The 13,118-nt window shown below is 33.4% G+C and overlaps 1 pseudogene across 1 annotated transcript in view; it reads left to right on the top strand.

Annotated features, from left to right (window-relative positions):
* LOC149777838 (sideroflexin-2-like) overlaps positions 1 to 5,588 on the top strand; it is a 48,218-nt pseudogene extending 42,630 nt beyond the window's left edge. Inside the window, exon 7 of the transcript XR_016415693.1 lies at positions 5,170 to 5,588. The product of XR_016415693.1 is annotated as a sideroflexin-2-like (transcript). The remainder of the gene's footprint in view (positions 1 to 5,169) is intronic.
* Positions 5,589 to 13,118: the final 7,530 nt, after the last annotated feature.

The raw sequence follows: 13,118 nt of genomic DNA, 5'->3' as shown, positions 1-13,118 counted from the left end.
TAGACAACTAGACTGTTGCAAACATATTACATTTCAAACCAATTTAACATATTATATTCCAAATCAATTTAATATATTACATTCCAAACCAATTTAATATATAGCATTCCAAACCAATTTAATATATTACATTCTAAACCAATTTAACATATAACATTCCCAACCAATTAAACATATAAGATTCCAAAGAAATTTAACATACACCTCTCCCTTGATAACACATGCATGTCGGAGTCCAAAAACATCGACCGCACTATAAGTGAGGTGCGAATTATCGAGGGACCTATACAATAAATAAAAAACCAATAAAGGGATCGATGTAATGGCAAAAGGGGGTGGGTGGGTTGACAAGTTATAGTGCTGTATACTCAATTTATAATCGTGCTGAGATTAACTGTGAATACATATCTCTTCATAACGGTGTACATTGTTTATTTTTCCTCATAAAGCAACATTAATTTCAGGATAAATTAAAGTATATTGAGGAGATCAACAAAAACATTATTCCACATTGTTTCCGTTCGCTTAACACGTGTATCATTTCACACATTGTGTACTACGTCAATAATTTGTGTTGAATTGGATACATTTTAGTTTTATTGTTTGATCCAAATTAGACGGGTTTTTTAATGCAAAAGATTGACACTCTTTTCGAGAAACATTGTCCATCTAACGAATGATAGATTTGATTGTGGACGAAGTAAAATGAAAACAAAAATCAAAAGGGTTAATCATTACCAACATGAATGTAATGGGTCTACAGATTTGAAACGTAAATTTGAACACGATAATACTTTTCTGTGTTACTTCTTGATTTCTCTGCCCCTGAGCAAAATCCTAAAGATTACCCAATTATTTGATCTGTGTCGACTCAGCAATTTTTAGTTCATTGCAAACTTTGGCTCTCGCTTCACCATTATGAACCCTATATATGATACACAGCTTTTCAGTCACTGAGTACGCCTTTCACTTGATTCCTTTACTCTCCAAGGTCACATTTACAAATGATTAAGACACATTACTGATTAGTAATAAGGTGGTACTCTACAGTTTCGCATTTCGCATAGGGTTAGAATTGTAAGGAAAAATAATTTCCAAGACTTCTTCACTGGTTATACTGGCTATATAATACAGACTTTATATCTTAGTTGTTGTTAAACTAACTTTTAATTCCCTTTATTTTGATGTATGATTGATGGGTATAATTTAGATTCTAGAGTATGTATACAGCTTGGGCTCACTTAAGATGTGCTCGAATAAAAAAGCCGCTAGCTCCGCATGGTCATTTTCACTTCGTGGACTTCATAGGTAAATTGTAGAAAAAATAGCCGATAACTTTTTTTACTTTTCAGATATATTTTGTAAGTGGTTCATTGCACTTTCAGTAGCTGCTATTGTCTACTTCAGCAAAATTTATTTTCCTTATTTTAATAACTGCTAAAGTTTGTCTACTTTTGATTAATTCTGGTTAATTTGTCAAGCACATGGAGCATCCATTTTGTTGTACCGTGTGCTTAGATCATGTACAATTTCAACAAGTACAGTATCCAAAGAAATGTCAGCCACAATACATACAAGTAGCATAGAGGTATACCAACATTATCTCTATTGTGCATATTACAAATGCAAACAACTTCACCTTACCTACGTCGCTCTCTCAAAAGTACAAAATAACTGATAAGCGCCCTCTATATACTTTAATGATGTTAAGTATATACAAATGTGAAACCATTTTCAAATGGTCAAATAAAATGAGTTTTGATAATGGTAGTGACCACAATAACTTATGCTCAGATTTGCATGACTTTGAATTTTTTCTTTGTACCTTCCTTGCTTGATTTGATACAAAAGACATATTGAAAGTGATAAAATAACACAGGTCTCTTTTAATTGATTTTTTAATGCAACAAACACTTCCCCAAATTGTTGATCAAAACATAGCTGGCATGTAATTAGGTTCTTACAGATTAGAACATGATTTTTACACAGCAAGACATTTAATTGGTGTTTATTTCATTTTCTGTTGGCACCTGTTAGCATTTACTAGAAGTTTTCATTGATCACTATTTCACCATAATATTTACAGTGTACTGACAACTGTTTATCATTTTAAAAACTTACCTAATATATGATCTTATTTAGAACTTGCAGATTTAACAATATGGATTATCTCTTTATTGGCATTAATCACCATTTTAGATGATAAAACGAGCGATGTATCAAGGTTTAATTTACCAATTCGTACCGCAATTTTATCACGTTCAGCATATTTTAAATATATTTAAAATATATTTTCTTTCGAAAAATATTGGGAGCCACACCTGACACCACGTTATAAGTGTGATCGCGAGTTATCCGGGCGCGAGCTATCGAGGTTGTGGTGTATCACATTCCAAACCAATTTAACATATTACATTCCAAAACAATTTAATATATAACATTCCAAACCAATTTAACATATAACATTCCAAACCAATTTAACATATTACATTTCAAAATAATTACGACTACATATAGCTCCATGTAATGTTTAATCCCGACTTGGTGTAAGATTCTTGTATATCTACTGTAACTTGTTGTAGACAGCATGCAGCGTGGAACCCATACCGACACTGGAAAGCTTCCATTCTGAGCTATTTGCATCCATGTAGTAAAAGCTTTCTCCACTAGCGTCATGTCTGTTATCATTGTCTAAGAGAGGCAGCTTGTAGAATATGAACCTGTGCAAGGACATCGATCGTCCATTATATATTTTTAAAAATGAACTTTATTGACGGCAAGATATCCTGGAAAAATTATACAAAGGTCTAGAATGATACAATGGAATCATATTAATTTATAAAATCAAATTAATAAAAGTTTGGTCAAAAGAATGACACAAAAGAGAGAGAGAGAGAGAGAGAGAGAGAGAGAGAGAGAGAGAGAGAAAGAATACTGCAGTGCATGCCATAACATTATTTGGTTCTTAACCTAGTATGGTGAGTATCCATAAATCAATAATCCATTCCTCTGTCCACACAGCAGTCTCTTGGATAATTACAATTTGTAATTGTAAATCATATATATATATATATATATATATATATATATATATATATATATATATATATATATATATATATATATATATATATATTTGTGTTCACAAGCAACATGTGATCAGACATTTTTGACAAAGTCCAAAATAGCTTATACGTGAAATGCACCTTTTATTAATTGAAACAAAGGGAGGAGTCATTGAGATGAGATTGAAATAAACAAACAATGCATGAATTTGAAATATCTCTGTGCATTCTTCTGTCAAGCTCTATACGTGCCAACCATTTGGACAGAGTTATGTTTTCTTTAAAAATATGGAACACAAACAATTAAATAGTTTTGTGATGTAGTTGCTGAGATATGATAAACAAGAGTCCCTGAAAGGGACTGATGCTCCACTGGGAGAAGGGAATTTCCAGGAATTCAATATAAGACCATCTCATTCTAACTGTTGAGCGTTCGAACCATCTCAGGTTTTGTTCTGTGATATGAGATGTCAAAATGTTAGAAACCTTCCACTGTGTACCCTTTAATCTTATGATCGATCACCGGTGCACCTGATCAAAAGTAAATTGTATTAAATGTGAACCTGAACTGTTTTGTTGTAGGTTCACACATGCCGACCCCCAAGAGAGGTATATGCACAATGTATATTAATATAAATGATATTAATATAAATGGCAAAATAGGGTAATCTGATCATAAAAGAGCAATCTATATATTACATGCCATAATTACAGAAAACTATAGGAAATACGTATTTTTATTTTCTACTTACCTGGATCTGCAGTTAAAAATTTTGTCATAAATCAGCTAAATCCATGTGGATTAGTAGTTAGTACAAAAGTAAAGACACAAAAGAAAGTGATAAATTATTTATGCATAACACTCATTATAACTAGTCCACATGTCTACAGTAATTTTTGTGAATAGTCGTAAAGTTCACAAATGATGTCTGCTGTACTACAACACTGTTGAATTCTTATTTCAAAATTTTTAAAGTGCTATTAATTTGTCCTTTTCTGGAAGCTAAATCTTTTTAAGTTTAACACAATCCATCTACTCTTTCTCAGTCATGTAACATCCATCATTCACATCAATAAAGCCTCTTTATTATGATATTTGGCGCAATTTTTTTTCAATTTAGACTGGTTTGCTACGTATGTGGTATCAAAATAAAATGACTCTGTAACATGTGGTGTCACCTTCAAGAAACCAGTCTGTTTTCTTGTTTTAAGTATATGCTATAAATGGCAAATAAGGATATTAAACAGGGGTCAAACGAGGAACTCGGGGGCCTGTATTTAATGATGTCATAAAGGTACCATATAATAAAACAAAAAAAGTTGTAAGTAGGTGCAGTACGTCATTTTCTTTTGGCCAGTGAGAGAACGGTATTCCATTCATCGAGTTACACTTGCCAATTAAGTGGGCGTGTTCATGGTAATGTCAAGCAGTAGCATGGAAAAAAAATGGTCTGGCCTTCCTTAAAGGTATGATACAAAGTCGAATGCTTGACCTATGGGTCGGGACCAAATTTAGTACACTATGCGAAATGCAAAAACTTGCTTGAAATATGAGCATTTATTCTTGAATAGGTTTCACGGGAAAGGAGAGGTGTCTTTTTTTGTATTATTATATAGTACATGTATGACAAGTAAATTGTAAGAAACCTTTTTTTTAAAACGGGTATCCATTTGTCCATTTGACCATTTTGTTTCCTGGGTTATTATCAACTGGCGGGTATCTGCGTACCTGGGAACCCATTGGCATATTCATCTTTTAAACTTTCATATATATTAAAATGTATCCTCGATTGTTCACTATTAACAAAGACACATGAAACCATAAAAATTAATATTTATGGCTGAGACTTGCAAGAATTATTTTAACATAAGCCACACACTATTTATATTTTATAAAAACAGAATGTATTACATAATCCATTTGGAAAGGAATAGAGACATAACACTATGTCCAAGATATAACTAGCAAACACAAGAATTTCAAGATGGCTGCTTTGTGGCCATATTGGATGTATGATCGGCACCATTTTCCTTTAAGACCAATTGGACATCACAGGCTATCTTCTGGTGAAAACCCTAAATTCAAATGACTTTTTCTTTTCAGGTTGTGATAACAAGATCTTTATTCGGGTTTTTAATGGTGGCCCTATTGGACGTCAGATCGAAACCATTTTTATTTAGGACCATCTAGACATGATTAGAAATCTTTAGTAGAAATCCCATGCTGATAATACCACACATTCAGGAAGATTAGTGACAGGAATATTTGCACCACAGCTATTGTGGTGGCGATAATGGTTGTCAGACAGGCACCATTTGTATTTAGACCTGAATAAATATCATATTAAGTCCTTTGGTGTAAACATGTTGGTATTGCCATACATTATGGATGCAAGCCAAAACAAGATTTTGAATATGTCTGCCATTCAGATCAGCCCCATTTTAGTTAAGGTCAACAAGATATCAACAGATTTAGTGAAAACCAGGAGTTGATATGGAGTAGCAATATCAAGATTTTCAAGATGGCCGCCATAGTAGCCATATATGAAGTTTGAGTGGTAGCCATTTCCTTTCAATTAGTTTGGTGCTTTACTGCATTGCACACATATAGGTTATTTAGTGCTTCAGGGACATACCACACCCTTCTCATCTTGATTTCTTTAGAGACAACAAGACCCTATGAGATACCAAAGAAATATTTTAGTGAAAATATGTTGCTGTGGTCATCCATGAGTGGTAGCAATAACACCATGGATCGAATGTGTATGAAAGTTTCAAAGCATCCTCCAAGTAGTTCATTAGTGGCAAAATGGATAGATGGAAAATAGCTGACCATCCAATCAGTCATTGACCAACATAGCTAAAAGTTATCAATAAGTAATTTATTACTTGAAAAAGGTAACTTAATTTAATTAACTACTTGGACCAAATGTGCAGAAAGGCAACTGTAATTAAAACGTTTCACTGACCGAACCTATTTCTGACAAGTCATTATACTTTGATAGCTCACCAACCACTTGTCACCAGTAAGTACCTCAGCTGTTCTTTAATTTCTCTTAAAGACTCCATTTTTGCACAAAGAAAGAAATTGGAACTCGTGTAGATTAATTTTCACTAATATTCGTCTGATATAGGACAGGAGATCGCATGATCTTGTTCCTGTTTGACAGTGAGTGACTGTGTTTTGTCACCCTTTTTGAGGATTACTGTGATTAATATCTATTGATTGATAAATAACAGAAGCAAATGTGACCTTATCAAAAGACTGACCAATAAGTGTGTCATCTAAAGGAATATTTCTTTCACAACATCATTCTCATTTCACACATACGATACTATGATACAAATAAGAGATTTCACTCTCAATAGGATCAACAAGTCTTGTCAGTTACTAGTGAATTAACCACAATCTTATCTCTAGTTAGCTCAATTCATAGTAATAAATACATTCTATAGGTAAAGAAGCACTACTCCAATAGTCACAGGTCCTGAAACTTAGTCTGATGCCAAACTGACACTGAAGAAGGAACATTAACAAAGCTGAACACTTTCACTATTAGAAGACTTCTCAAAGACAAAGTACCGTGTATATACTCGTGTATAAGCCCGTTCGCGTATAAGCCGACCCCCTAACTTAACAGGTATAAACACTAAAAAGTGCATGACCTGCATATAAGCCGACCTACAACTCAGAGACATCTCAAGATGCACAAGGTAAGTTCTAAATGCATTTATTTAGGCAAAGTTTCATTAAAAAAAGTAGTGTATACTTATCTTGAGGTTGACATGCATGATTATTAAAAAGAAATTGTATAAACTTGTTTGAAAAGTATTTCTTTTAATTTTCTGTTTTCTTATTGTTTCTGCCTAATTTAGATTTGTGTATAATTTGATCGAAAGATGACAAGAATTTAGAATTCGCGAGTTGCTGTAACACTACCTCTCCCTTTTGACTCGATTGTTTGTTTATGCATTATTGCATTAGACATTTATATCAGTGCACCAGTAATTACGCTTTTGCTTTGCATTGAAATTTTAAATACCTAACTCATTAAAATGTAATCCCAGTATGACAACACAGCGAACAAATAATACGGTTAGATGCTAATACCGTAGAAGCTGATTTGTAGTTTGCTTTGATGTAAGCGACCTTACACCATACCTGTCAACTTTCACGCCAGGAAGAAAAAGATTCTGACACACATTACTGAGAAGCACAGTCATTACTGAGAAGCAATGTAGTGAGAATTTTAAATATTTGCTTTTACTCAAAATCTTGCTATAGCATGAACAAAACAGATGGCAAGGACAAAGCAAGGTTGAGTGAGAATTTTGTTGAGACGTTTATACAAACTAACACCTTTTTGTATATTTCATATTGTATTTAACCATACATTTTATCCAGACTCTGTTTACTGCACGTATTAATCCCGGCTGGGATTAACATACAGTCGGCAGGACTGAGATATATACTCACCTCTGTTTAAACCTCTTGGTTTAAACCTTTTGCTTTAAGCAACCAAAATAGAACCAAAGAAACAACAAACATTGACATTAATAGATTTACAAAAACCTAATTTTGAGAGATATTGACCGCCTTAATTTTTCCCAAAAACAAGATATTTCTTAGCACAGGATATAAATAGTAGTGTGCGACCTGTAAGTCTTGACTACAGCTGAATCGCATACCTGGAAAACATGGAAGGAGGTACAATGCCAGCAAGGTCAGATCCGTGGGGGGCTAGACTTAAACATTATTTCCAAACCATGATTGAGGACACGAGACTCATTGTTTGCCACCCCAAAGGAGTACAAACACTGGACTTCGGGATATCACAAACCATGCCGAGGCAAAGTGAAGTACTAACAGTGCTAAACACCCATGGAATCGACAAAGGGAAAATAGATGCACTGCAAAATGGAGGGCTCAACAAACTAGTGCTATATCCAAAACAGAGAAGCCCCCTAATAGAGAAGAATACCCTACAGATAAAAGGAATGCTGGTTACGGTCACCAAAACACCATCATTTATAAGAGAAATAGAGCCCAAAGCAACCGAAATACATATTATGGGCCTCCCACTCGCAGTTGATAACATAGAACTGGTGCAGAAGATTGAAAAAAATATCGGGACCAAAGTCATCACACACAAGATGGCTACTGTGTGGGGTTTTGCCCCCATCAAATCTGGGATACGATTTATCTACGTGAAAAGAGAAGAGGCAAAGACGATCCCTATATATTTATATGTTATTAGGTTTCAGACTAAAGAGCTGGTATAAGGGCTATGAAAAAGACAGAGCGTGCCCCGTATGCCATCAAACAGGGCATGGCCCAAGAGAATGCCCAGGAACAAAAGCAACAACAGAGACAAATGCAAATGGAACAACGTATGCAAGCAAAGTCACCGAAAACAAACAGAGCAATCAGCAACAACAACAAAAAAAACCCACAAAAAAACAACAAAAAAGAAACAGGAACAACGAATACTCAATTTAATCCTGCAGATAAGAGAAGAAAAGCAAGCAGAAGAAGATACCATACACTCACTACCGGAAATTGATAATACAAATAATGGAGATGGCCAAAAAAAAAACAGAAAAGGAAGAAATCTTGAGTCCGAACAGAACTGGAAAGAGCCACATACCCGCAAGGGAGAGTAATATACTCTAAAAATAGATTTAAAGGACTGGAAATAGAAATAACACAAGAAGAAGCAGAAAATGAAATGGTGGGGATTAAACCTTTGACGTCGACACCCCTACCCAGAAGAAACAGACAAAAGAGAAAAGCGGCCTTCGTATCACCACAAGAGAAAAATACAACACCCATGAAAGAACCAACCGAGATGAGAAAAAGTATACCCAAAAAGACAAAGGAAGATGAAGATACAGAGGAGGATGAAATAGGAACTGAAAGTGAGAGCGAAATGTAAAAAGACATGACTAGCGAAGAAGAATTAACGGAATTTGAAACAAAAACACACACGGAATTGGACAGCAAAGAAGAAGCAAGACAGACTGTAATAACAAGCGAACCAGACAGCACTCTACAAGAAACTAATAATACAACGATAACAGAAAGTGAAACCTCGCCCAACTCTTCTCAGAGGGTGGGGAAACCAGTGCCTCTATTTGAACCAAACCAAAAAAAACAATTCTAAGACAGTATAACCATCAATTCGACACCCTGGTAAGAAACAGGAATGGAAGGAATGAACTTACGGATCCTGTCTATAAATATTAATGGAATAAATAAAGATAAGTTACTTAAATTTTCAAAGGATATAAATTACGATATAATGTTTTTCCAAGAAACTCATAATGGCTTTAATAATGAAAACAAAGCAATGTATGAAAGTATTTAGACGGTATAATTTTAAATGACGATTATGAAGGAAATGATGTAAAGGGGAGGTAGCAACATCGATTAAAAATAAAAGAGGATTAATGTGGGAAAGAATAGATGAAGGGAAATTTTTTAAAGGAAGACTTATACACATAACCATTGAAAAGACCCATCTAATTAATATATATCTGCCAGCCAACAGAAGAAAAGAAAATATTGTTAGAGTAACTTACGAAATACCTTGAAAAATATACCATGGAAAATGTCATTATAGGGGGAGATTTTAATTGGGTAGGTGAAAATATTGATAGGGAAGGGGATTTAACACGGAACGATGTATGGATTAAACTGGAAATGGAATTCTTTTTTAAAAAAAAAAAAACATGAATTTGTTGACATATATAGAAGGCTAAATATATTAAGGAAGGAATATACATACAAAAACAAGAAATATAAAGGAAATAGACTAGATAAATTTCTGTTACAAATTGCGATGAAAATTCACATAAAGAAGCAGGGATATAAAACTTAAAAATATCAAATCATAAACTTATCTACATGATTATGGAAATTAAAACAAAATAATATGGGGTAAGGGAAGATGGATGCTTAACAATTCACTCTTAAAAGATATTAATGTTATAAATGAAATAAAAAAAGAAATAGAGGATTTTAAGCAAAGAGGGAATTTAGATATCATTTTAGAATGGGAAACTTTAAAAAAGAAATTCAAAGAAATAGCGATTACTTTCTCCAATATAAAAAGCATGAAAATGAAAATGAAAAAAGAAGCAATAAAATTTCAACTTCAAGAAACAAATAATAATGATCTAGAAACCAAATTAAAAAAAGATTAGAGACGATTATAGAGGAAGAAATGAGAGGGAGAGTAATTAGAGCTGGAAAATTCACCCAAATTCATAAAACAGCATACAGATTGTACAAAAGAGAAGAGAGAAGGGGGGTATTAGATAAATTAAAAATTGCCTACAATAAATTAGCAACAGAATAGGGGGAAGTTATGAACTATATTGAAGAATTTTATTCCAATCTGTACAATACGCAAAGCATTACAGGGAAAACAATCGATGAATATTTGCAAGATATCCCTTGCGAGGTGATATCCTCAGAACATAAAGACTTATGTGAGGATTTCATCTCGCAAGAAGATATAAGGGAAAGTATCCAAACATCGAATAAAAGGAAAGCACCAGGAGGAGATGGATTCTCCGCAGATTTATATATGAAATTCTGTGGAGAGTTGTTGCCCATACTTGAATGGTTATACAATAATACATTATTTAGTAACAATAAAATGCCTGAAAGTATGAGTAAAAGTATTATAATTTTAATATATAAAGAAAAAGGAGAAAGAGAAGACCTAAAAAATTGGAGGCCCATCTCCCTCTTAAATATGGACTACAAAATTATAAGCAAAATATTAGCAAACAGATTAAAAAAGGTATGGACCAAATGATCAGTGTATATCAGACATGTGGATCCAAAAAAAGAGATATACAAAATAACATACTTAATATAAAAACAATTATAGACTACTTACATGAAAACAAAAAAAAAGCTGCTTCGGTACTTTTCGACCAAGAAAAAGCCTTTGATAGATTTGAACATAAATATATACAAAAAGTTCTTTAAAAATTCGGTTTCGGAGATAATTTCCGAAAATGGACTAAAATACTGTAGAACAACATAACCTCTAGAGTAAAGGTCAATCAAGCCATGAGAGAAAGATTTGAAATCCAAAGATCAGTGAGGTAAGGATGATCACTATCTACGCTATTGTATGCAATAGCAATTGAAATGCTGAGTATTAGCATAAAACTCAACGAAAAAATAGTTGGTATAAAAGTTCCAAATATAAAAGATGATGTGAAAATGCTGCAACATGCAGATGATTGCACAAACTTTACAGAAGATCCAAAATCCTTTAAACACTTAATAAAGGAATTTGAAAAATTTGGTAAAGCATCCGGGTCGCAAATTAATCAAGATAAAACAGAACTTTTGGAAACTGGAGAGGTAAACACTCAAATATACCACCACAACTGTTTAAAAAAGGTTAAATCATTAGGTATATAGTTTGGAATAAATGAAGAAAAGGAGAACTGTACAAAAATAGAAAACGAAATAAAAATGTTGATATCTGGGCACTTACACCACTATGCATCATGGAACGATCCCAAGTGGCAAAAACATAAATGTATGTTAATATAAATTATATTATGAAGTCGATAGACATAAATAACCTTACACTAAACAAGATAGATAACCAGATTGTAAAATATATATGGAATTTCAAAATGCATTATATAAACAAAGAAACGTTATATAGGGCAAAAGAAAGGGAAGGAATAGGAATCCCTAGCCATATGCTTCTCAAAATAACAAATACACTAAATAGATTCAAAAGATTAAGTTCAGCCCCTAAACTACCGTGGGAGGGAATATATATTTACTGGTTTGGTTTTACCCTTAGAAACAGAATTGACATATATAAAAATAATAGTCTTACAAAATTAGTTGTAATACTTAGGAAATTTAGAAGTACCAAAGAATTGTTACTTAAATATAGAGATAAAAAGGAATTGTGGGAAATTGACGAAAAACTTTCATATAACTGGATAAGGTAGGAAATCACAGGGAAAATAACATGTAAAGTAGAAAAAGAACATATGTATATAAACTGGAAAAAAGCATGGGGCACTGGTCAAAACTAGGCTCCCTAAAAATCCAAATACATCCATGATGCATGGCTGACGGGAGAGGCTTCAGTGAGACGGCATATGGTCAGAGTACCGCCAAAATGTCCACTGTATAAGAAAGGCCCTTTTAGTAAAACACACACAATACTACAATAAATAAATAACAATAGATAAGAGATGATAATATCCCCCATGAGGAAAGTACAGACAAGGACACCATGGGGCTATGTCACATGGCGCTACGCGAAGTGAACATGCCCATGGAAGTGTCTGGAAAAGGAACCCTTATAGAACGGATAATAAAAAAATAGAAATAAGAGACATCCTTAACAATATAAATACATCAACCTAGTTTTCCACCCCCATTTTTTTCGATCTTTAAATACTAACCATAATACAGATCCATACTGTACTAAAAAGACAAAATATAATAAAAATATGCTTGAAACTTTGGTATAAACTTAAATAAAAGAGAACCTGCTCGAGATGGGAGACATACAAATAATAAAGAAAGTCCAGACCCCACCTTGAGCACAGTTCAATCTTTCTCAATATACGAGAGCGACATATACTGCACACATATAAACCAATAGGGTTTTAAAGTTATATACATAACGCTACTAGCAGAAAATTCCAAATTAAAAGAACACTGCCTGTGTATTAGAAACACAGAGAAAGTAAGACAACTGAAAATAGATTTGACACAATATGTTGTCCCCACAAGAAAACAAATAATAGCAATCACAACACATAGCACACTCATATAGCAAACATGGGACATAGGCGACCCTAGCAAGGTCGACAAATTTACTAAGGAAGGAATCATGAGAGAATAATAGAAATCATTCTCGGATGAACAATCTTATAGACACACTAGGGAAACTTTGAAATACCCCTTTCCAAATTGTTAACTCAAAATTTCGAAAATCTATTTAAAAACAACACAAACAACACACCTTCGGGGATAACAAATACACATAAAAC

This window comes from Sinohyriopsis cumingii, chromosome 17 (genome assembly GCF_028554795.1).
Source record: "Sinohyriopsis cumingii isolate HCF-2022 chromosome 17, ASM2855479v2, whole genome shotgun sequence".
Taxonomy (NCBI): domain Eukaryota; kingdom Metazoa; phylum Mollusca; class Bivalvia; order Unionida; family Unionidae; genus Sinohyriopsis; species Sinohyriopsis cumingii.
This window is presented reverse-complemented; position numbering and strand designations above follow the sequence as displayed.